The sequence below is a fragment of the Brassica napus genome, chromosome C9 (genome assembly GCF_020379485.1).
Source record: "Brassica napus cultivar Da-Ae chromosome C9, Da-Ae, whole genome shotgun sequence".
Classification (NCBI taxonomy): Eukaryota; Viridiplantae; Streptophyta; class Magnoliopsida; order Brassicales; family Brassicaceae; genus Brassica; species Brassica napus.
The window spans coordinates 14,536,178-14,545,789 of NC_063452.1; the positions used below are offsets into that span (position 1 = coordinate 14,536,178).

At 36.2% G+C, this 9,612-nt stretch overlaps 2 long non-coding RNA genes across 2 annotated transcripts; one reads left to right on the forward strand and one right to left on the reverse strand.

Moving 5' to 3' along the window:
• Positions 1 to 319: 319 nt before the first annotated feature.
• LOC111210104 lies at positions 320 to 2,860 on the forward strand. Its single transcript, XR_002661558.2, has 2 exons — positions 320 to 2,160; positions 2,783 to 2,860. It is a non-coding gene; the product is annotated as an uncharacterized LOC111210104 (long non-coding RNA).
• A 313-nt stretch (positions 2,861 to 3,173) lies between these two features.
• LOC125593439 lies at positions 3,174 to 5,207 on the reverse strand. The gene is made up of 2 exons (XR_007329344.1): positions 3,855 to 5,207; positions 3,174 to 3,689 (listed from the first exon to the last, which is right to left on the reverse strand). It is a non-coding gene; the product is annotated as an uncharacterized LOC125593439 (long non-coding RNA).
• Positions 5,208 to 9,612: the final 4,405 nt, after the last annotated feature.

The window sequence follows — 9,612 nt, forward strand, 5'->3', positions numbered from 1 at the left end:
GTTTCAATCTAAGAAAATATTCGGTCGGTTTTATTAATCAATCAATCAAGTTCAAGTATGGATTTAGAAAGCCTAGCATACGAGTTCTATGTGATCATATTCAATTTCAAAACATTCAATCAGATCAAGCAATCAATCAATTTCGATTTCAAGTATTAGTTAGGGTTTGGATTGAACATGTCTTAGCATTAGGGTTTTAGATTTCATGCATAGTATGCGATATGCATACATGCGGTTAGGGTTTATGGTTTTTAGGATTTCGATTTTAGCATGTAGAACATGATTAGGGTTTATCATAACATGATTAGGGTTTAAGGTTTTAAGGTTTCGATTTTAGATCATTAGGTTTTCGATTAGGGTTTCAAAGATTACCTTAACCTCAAATCGGGTTGAATGGACCACCAACTAGAGAAGGTCGTGAACTGGACGTTGCTGAGGTTGAGTCGCGAACGGATTGCTTGCTGAGATCGTCGCGAGCTGGAACTGATCGGGTCGCGAATCGAGCTGCTATCGGGTCGCGAACGAGGATCGGTATCGTCTGTCGCGAACTGGCTGGTTGCTGAGATCGGGAACGCGAACGAGTTGAGTATCGAGCTGAGTATCGGGTCGCGAACTGGATGTGATCGAGCCGCGAGCTGGAACAAACTGAGATCGGGATGAAGGTTCACGATCGGGGGTTCTCGCCGGTAAGGATTATCGCCGAGGGAATTAGGGTTTTTGAGTCGGGTCGTTTAGCTTAGGATTTTAGAGAATCGTGTTGTTAACGTGTTGTGAAACTAGAGAATAGAAAATGTATATTCTTATTATTCTTAAACATAATGAGTCCTTTATATATAGGGAGAGAATTACACCGTCATAGAATAATGAAAAGAGTACAAATCATAAACTAATAAGGAAAAGTAAACTAGGGTTTCTCTCTTTCAATAGGCGCCGGCTCTCTCTCTCTAAGGCGCCGGCTCTCTCTCTCTAGTATAGACTGGTTATGACATCCATAATATGATTTATAGCGAAAGTAACATTTTTACTATTTTTCCACTTTATCAATAGTACACAGAGTAAAACTAAAATAGTAATAGTCAATCTGATTGAGCTGAACTTGAAATATAATTGTTTTATTCCAAAATATTTACTCCAATAGACTATACAATCACACCCTATAGCTAGTAAAACAATTAGATATATTTCATCGAAAGAAGAGGATATATGATAGTATATGATGTCGTTGACAACTAGGAGCCGTTTTATGCAATTCTATCATTTTAAATTTCAATGCAGTATTGATGCATAAATTTTGAAATGTCAACCAGATCAAATCGGTCTAGGCCACTGTTGACTGGATTCAAAATTTTGGATGTTTGGAACTAACACATTTTAGTATATATAAATTTGATATGAAGTGTATGTTTTACCCAACTACATGTAAATAGTATTAAAAAAAAGTAATTATTCATGAATGAAAACACGCTCTCTGATACGTTAGCTTTATTAAAAAAAATTGGAAGGAGAGATGGTAATATGGACTATGTTCGCGGGTCTGGTCTATTAAGACATGTGGCGGGGCGGATTTGGTCATGCAAAATATAGGCCCATTTTTATGGATCTTGCGGGTGTGATCCGCACGGTATTGGGCTATTTTGGGACAGAGCGAATTTAATTTGCGGGAAAATGGGTTCTTGTCGGATTGTGTTACTTGCATTGAGAATCTTCTTTCTTGGTTCTTTTTATTCGGTTTCACCACTTACACCGAAGATAAGCAGAGCAACAAGTTTGGCGATTGCATGTTCTTCACTTTCTTCTCTTCTTCTTCGATCAAAATGATCACAACTGTTAGTCCATTAAGTTTCTTCTTCCCTTTCAATCATGACTCTTCTTGTCGTTGTTTGTTTTTCATTTCTTCTCTTCACCGAAAAGAGAGAGGCGACCACAGCTCAACATCTTCCTTCTCTACACAGTAGATCGACATGCATGGACACATGCATATATTTCATTCTTCTCAATGGACACGATTTCAGAGTTCAACTTAAAACACTGTAGGTAACTGTCTGATTGACCTCTCATCTTTATATTATATGCATTTCTAGGGAAAGGAAAAGGAGAACTTTCACCGGGATCGAAAAGGATTACCTTCGACTTCAAACAAGAGTTTCGAGGAATCATACGGTATGATAAAGTCATGACTACTCTTATTTGATGATTTAAAATGATAGCTGTTAAGTCTCGGTTGATTCATGGTATTCAGGGACGACTTAGATAGGGGCGAGCGGTGCGACGGGCCCAATCCGTTGTCCCCCTATTTCTTAATAGATAAAGGCCCGATTTTTAAAAAAAATACATGTATTTTTATATTAAAAATAAGAAAAGGGGTCCAAATTTTTTTTATATTTTATTTCCATAGATTTATTTTAAGAAAATACTTCTGGTATTTTGGAACAAAAACACATATATTTTTTTTCTGCCCCAGAACCCATGACACAATTGAGCCGGCCTGATGGTATTAAGTATCAATTGATTGTTTTAGTATGAGCTGTTTTGTTTTAAACATTGTTTGTTTAACTGAAGAAACCAGTGCTTATAACAAACCAGTTTCTGTGTCCAAATGTTTAGAGCTAATGACAAATCCAGTTTTGCTCACCGAACAAGTATAAAATATATATTCTGAGTGAAAAATATGCACACGATTCATGCATGGTAATAGAATTTCTGATGTATGTTTCTCTGTCCATAATAAGTGACCATGTTGTCTTCTCTGTCTGAATCTGATAATGTTGTTTGACGTGTGCAGGTATGATGAACCGACGTCCCGCGGGCCGACCGCTAAGGCCTATGCAATAGGCGGGGCGGGAATGTTCAGTTAAAACAATCAAAGTTTAAAAAAGAACAGCTCATACTAAAACAATCAACTGATACTTAGAGCATGTTTATCCCTATCACCCCTAATGGGTTTCTTAATGATTTTTTAATTAATAAAAGTAACCTAAAAACTTTAGTTAAGAAACTCTCAATGGGAGTTTTTTAATTAAAGGTTCTTAAAAAAACATTTAAAGATAAAATTTATTTATAAAATTATTAAAAATTTAAGAACAAGAGGAAATACGATTTAAGAACAAGAGGAAAATGGGACTTTGTGAATACAAAGCTTGAATGAGACTTTGGGATCATCTCCAAAGCTTGAATGTTACAAAATGAAACTTTCTTCAATCCAAATGAGAAGTACTACACACATAAAAGTCATCAATAGATAAGATCTCTATAACTTGAACCAACAAATCAAACAAAAAGCTAGTCCAAAACTACCTAGTTGACTACTAAAAGGTAATGCAAACAAGGACCATCTATGTCGACAACCAAACAATGACAAGATGAAAAACGTATATGAGTAGATAATGGAGCATGGAATAGAATTTAAACTAGATTATCACGGGTATTTACATGAAACATATATATCACACCTTAATCTCGTTGTGGGGTGTCTTCTGTCTCGTTGGTTTCGCGGCTTGAACTCCCCTCTGTGACGGTGTAGTTTTGTCCAACAGAGATGATACGTCGGACTCTTCTTGGCATATACTTAGCACGGTGTGAACAGATGGCGTTTTGAGAGCTTCATCTCTTCCCGTGGCCTGAACTTGTGAAGGGAAGGGAGTGTAAGGCTGTTGAATCAACACCATCGTCGTGGAGAGAGTATATTCATTCTGGCAAAAGGGAGTCAGCGAACAAGGTAACAAGTAAATCTTTGATGATGATCAGTAGCTAATAAACTTACAACTTTGAGAGTATTGGTGAGTCTAACTAAAAATCTATGACGAGGACTTGGGGAGCAATTCAAAACTTTACGTAGCAAACCCAAGAATCTTTACCTGTAAAGCCAATGATGCATCAAGCAAAGCATAAGGATGAGCTTTCAGTACCACTTTATTATCACCTCTAGTTCCCTATTCAGTCAAATCTGGAAATACAGCATCCAACCAATCAATTGCCTGACTGGAGTTGCTAACAGCTATCGATTTGGGTGACTTATTAGCATCATTATCAATTCCCATTTGTATATACTGTTGCAAAGTACATACAAAGCAACTTATTAGTCAAACAAAACCATAAAAAGATGAGACATGGCAAAGTACTAAACATTTATAAAGGTTTGGCATCAGTGAGGCCTCAGCGTGAACAAACTATAGTGACGTACTTGTTTGCCTCACTCTCTTTCAGCAGCCAAAACACTTGGCTCGATCCCGAGTCAGCAAAGCCCGCAACAATCATGCTTTTCCCTTGCTGCAGTGATCTACTTGCTTGCCTCACATTCTACAAATAGGCAACAAAAATTAAGTAAAAAAGAGCAATCAATCAATAGCATTGATGGTACTAAGTAGTAGATAAGCTACACGTTCAACAGAATCGAGAGCGCTCTACTCTTCACATCCTTCATACGATCATCACCTTTATTTTACTCGCCGGTCTTATCGGAAGCGCTCTACTCTTCACATCCTTCATACGATCAGCCGACGATGCGTTCTTCCTCTGCTCCACCGCAAGCGCCAAAAGCCGATCGGTGGCAGCAGCGGCTGATTACTCAGCGACACCGATCCAGCTCCAAGCCATCGTCCACTACGCGACCTCCACCATAACCCCACAACAAAACATCCACGAGATCTCGATCTCCTTCAACGTCTTGAAAGAGCTAGCTCCGGTTAACTTCCTCGTCTTCGGGAAGAATGGCGGCGATTTACTCGGCGGCGGTTTTGGCTAGGAATAGGAAGAAGCCTGGAGTCACTCATGAAGAACACGGCGTTAACCGGAGAGTTGAGAAAACTTTGGACGGAGAAGACGAAGAAACAAAAAAGAGAAAACAAAAGAAAGAAAGAAACAAAAAAAAAATTCTTGTGCCCTTTCCTGTTGACATGTGGTGGAAAACCTCACTTCAAAACCTGTCCCAAACAACCTTAGTTAAGGATTGGTAAGCCTATCTTTATTTTGTTTTGATTTAATTAAATGAGTTATTTTGCTTAAAAACTCACTTAGGATCCAGCGATAAACATTGTCTTAATACCATAAATCAATCGAGACTTATAACAGCTATATAATCATTATTTAAAACATCAAATAAAAGTAGCCATTACTTTATCATAAAATATGATTCCTCGAAGGTCTTCTTTCTCGATCCCGGTGACAGTTCTATTTTTCCTTTCCCTAAATAAGCATGCAATCAAAAGTTTAGAAGTCAATCCGACAGTTACATGCAGAGTTTTAAGTTTAACTCAAAAATCATGTTCACTGAGAGGAATAAAAAAAAAAATATATATATATATATATATATATATATAGTTGGTGTGGTGCAGTAAATTTTTTTTTAAATCTAACTTATATTTAAAAATAAATTTCATTAAATATTATACATTTTACTATTTTCTTACTAATATTTAATATATATTTGATATATATTAAATCAATTTGTATAAAACTAAGAAAAATGATATAACATTGTATAATTATCAAAATTTTAGTCTAAACAATATTTATAAAATTTGTAGGTATATAAAAAACTAATGATCTTACGATTAGATATTTAAATTTTTACAAAATTGTATAAATTTTTGAAAGCTTTAGTAATACAAATTGTATAATTATACAAAAATAATAATATTTCCAAATTTGAAATGTTATATATGAATATATTTATTTTATAGATGATGTATGAGTTATTACCATATTTAAGAAAAGTTTACCAAAAAGAAATATCAATATCAAATGTAATATATGAATTATTACCATATTCTAATAAGTTTGCCAAAAATATAAATCAACATTAAATGAAATTATCCATGTCATATTTTTCCGGAAGCCATGTTATCAATTTCAGTAGTCATGTCATATTTGTTTTGTGAAATTGACTGTAGAGAGGACATGTGGCAAAATCACTTCGCAAATATTACTACAAGAAAACATCAAGGATTCTGAGGGAAAAAATCGTCGGAATATCGTTATTCCGACGACATACCGACGAAACACGTCGTCGGAAATAATTCCTCGAAATTTCTTTTTTCCTCGGAAATCCCTCGGAATTTTCCGACAGAATTCCGAGGAAATAAATTTCCGAGGAAATTCCGAGGATCACTAGTTTGTCGGAAATGTCCTCGGAATATACCGAGGGAGAACTTCGTCGGTATAATTCATCGGAAGTTCATCGATCGATGCGTGTTTGGACATATATACATCGATCGATAGGAGTATACTGACGGACCTTTTCCTCGGTTTATTCCGAGGAACTTTTCCCTCGGAATATACAGAGGGAACAGTTCCTCGGAATAAACAGAGGAACCTGTCCCTCGGTATAGCCCGAACGTTTTTTAAAAAACGCATCGATCGATGCGTTTTTGTTCAAAAACGCATCGATCGATCAAGTGAAAAATATAATTAATTTCCTCGGAATGTAAAAAATATTAATTTTTTTTAAAAAATAAAATTTCTGAAATTTAAATTCGAAAATATGAAATTAAAAGTAAAATTGAAATCATATTAATTAATATTCAAAGTTTCACAAATAAAAATAAAACATTCCGAGTTTGTGGAAAAAAAAAACTACGGGTCTGGCACGTCCGGGAACACCTCGTTCGGGTACATCCTCTGCATCATCTCCATCATTTGCTGGTTCAGCCTCCTCTGTGCCTCATAGCCCGCCTGTTGAGCCGCCATCTGGGTCTCCAACAAAGATATACGATCATCTTTGTCCTTCAACTGAGCCGTAAGTACTTCTGGATCAACAAAGGGCGGTGGTGCAGAAGAAGGGGGAACCGACCGGGTGCGACGACCCAAACCTACCAAACATCCCTTCTTCTTTGGAACCGACTGAATAGAAAAAAACCAAATTTAGAAATTTAAACCAAGAAATAAATGATTTGAACTTTTAAAAACAAAGAACTTACGGATTCAACGATTTCGTTGATTCGAAACCGGGACAAGTTGGTCGAAGCCGTCGAAGCGTCATCCTCGGTTTGAAGCTGAGAGACTTCGTCTACCACCTGAGTTTGGACCAGGTCGACCACGTCCCTCACAAGACCGTCATCAATCTGGCCGGTCTTCTTGTTGGTATACGCCCTCCTCATTAGGGCGAGATCATCAACCGGCTCGCCATCATTTTCTTCCGCCTTGAAAAAAAACATAAATTAAAGAAACATTAGAAATTAGAAGAAATGCACAATAAATTTAAATTCTGAAACTCAAATAATTGAAGAAAAACCGGTTGAACTTACCGTGCGATCTCCGAGAGTGGCAATAGATTGAGCACCCAAGTTATGCTTGTAGATGCCCTTCCCTTTACGGTCGCTCCTGCGGTTGGTGGAGTTGGTGGAAGAAGTTTCTTTCGTCTCTTCCTTATCCCAATGCGCACACAACTCCTTCCAGACTGTGTCGTTCATCGACTTTGGGACCTTTTAATAAAAAAAGAAAGAAAAAGTTTAATAAATTAAAAAATAGTTTAATAAATTAAATCGAGCCTTATTGATTTCCCACTTCTTCTTCCACTCGTGGATCTGCTTCCCATAGTTGTCCATTACTTTATGGACGAAGTGGTGATAGATAAAGAGCGTCTTATCGGAATTCCAGTTGAACTCTTGCTGAAAAAAAAACACAATTAGTAGAAAATTTATATTAAAGATTAAAAATATAAGTAAAAAATTAGAATACTTACCGCAAACTGACGAAACCACAGAACCTGCTTGTCGGTTGGGAAGTGAGTGAAAGTCGGATGTCCACTGTCGAGGGCCGAGTACATCATACGGTTGATCCATGCGCTGATCCCGTTCCCGGATCGGTTGAACCTTATTAAAAGAACAAACGGTTAATAATGAATCCAAATTTAAAGAAAAAAAAATGTTTAATTACCATGTTTGACCCCGTCCATGTGGATACGGAGTGAGATACGGAAGATGGTCACGACCGGGCTGTTGAACCAACTCCGCAACACGCATCACTCCCGGAGGACCCGGAGGAACAGGAGCGGATGCAGCAGCGGGAGCGAGAGGAGCAGGAGCGGGTGCAGCAGAGGGAGATGTATGGTTGGAGCTGTGGGGCGAAGGGGAATCCTGAAAATGGCTGGAATCCCGAGACTGGCTCCCCTTACCACCACGACCACGACGCTGTCGAGGCCGGGTCTGATCATCATGAGACCTGTAAATTTAAAAAATATATTTAATAAATACAGAAATATATAAATTAATTTTTTTTTTTAAAAAAAAATCTCAAATAATTTAATCACAAAAAACGATTTATATATATTTAAAATTTTTAATAAATATATAAAAATAGTTCTAATAAACAAAAAATAGTTGTAATAAATAAAAATAGTTTAATAATTACAAAAAATAGTTTTAATAATATATGAATATTAAAAATATTTTTAAATCCCAAATAATAGTTTTTAATCACAAAAAAAGTTTTATAGATATTTAAAATGTTTTGTAAAATTCAAAAAATCGAATTTATATAGAAAATTTTTTTTTGTAAAGTCCAAAAAATCGAATTTATATAGAAAAATCGTTTTGTAAAATACAAAAATCGATTTTATATACAAAAATCGATTTTATAAATACAAAAAATAAAAAAATTCTAAAAAAATTCTAAATCAATTCAACAAAACAAATCATTCAACCAAATCACAATTCTAAACCTATTATACAACCAAATCACAATCCTAACCAATCACCCTAAAAAAAATCTATCAAAACCACACAAAAACCTAACAAATAGAACCTAAGAGAGTGGGATAGGGTCCTTACATGATTTGTGTAAGAGAAGAGGGAGATCGCCGGAGATATCGTCGGATTTCAGGGGGAAATCGCCGGAGAGAAGAGAGGATTTGCGCAGAGGAAGAAGAGAGAAATGGGGAAGAAGAACGGGCTTGTGGTTATAAAACCTAGTGTCCGACGGACATTATCCGTCGTAATTCCGTCGGAATTCTAATTTCAATTTTCGCGAAATATTTGCCCGGTAAAATGAAAATATTCCGAGGAAATACCGAGGAACTAGTGTTTGGGGTTTCAAAACATCAATTTTTTTTGCCGTATTTCATTTCTTATACAATTGTAATGCATACCATTGAGGATTCTTTGTATAGATGAGCATAAACCATGAAATAAAAAATTTCAAAACTAATTGAAAGTATTCCCTTTACCGTTCATTAAAAGGTATAAGTGTTTGTCTTATGTTGCGAGATTTCGTTCATACAATCGGAAAAGTGTTAATTATACGGTAAGGAACAAATTTTTGACTTCATAATGAACGTAAGACACTTAATAAGGGTTATATAGGTGTTATTCAAATGGTAAAACGTTGTTTTCGGTTTAAAAACCCTATTTCCTCGGAATTTCCTCGGATTATTCCGAGGGAACTCCGAGGAAACCCTCTTCTTCCTCGGAATTTCTTCGGAATATTCCGAGGAAATTCCGAGGAACTAGTGTTTGGGGTTTCAAAACGTAATTTTTTTTAAATAAACGCATCGATCGATGCGTTTTTGAACAAAAACGAATCGATCGATTACTAATATGGACCAGGCCGTAAGATTGTGATCGATCGATGAGAGTATCCCATCGACCGATCGAGAATCTCAATTGTTCCTCGGAATGT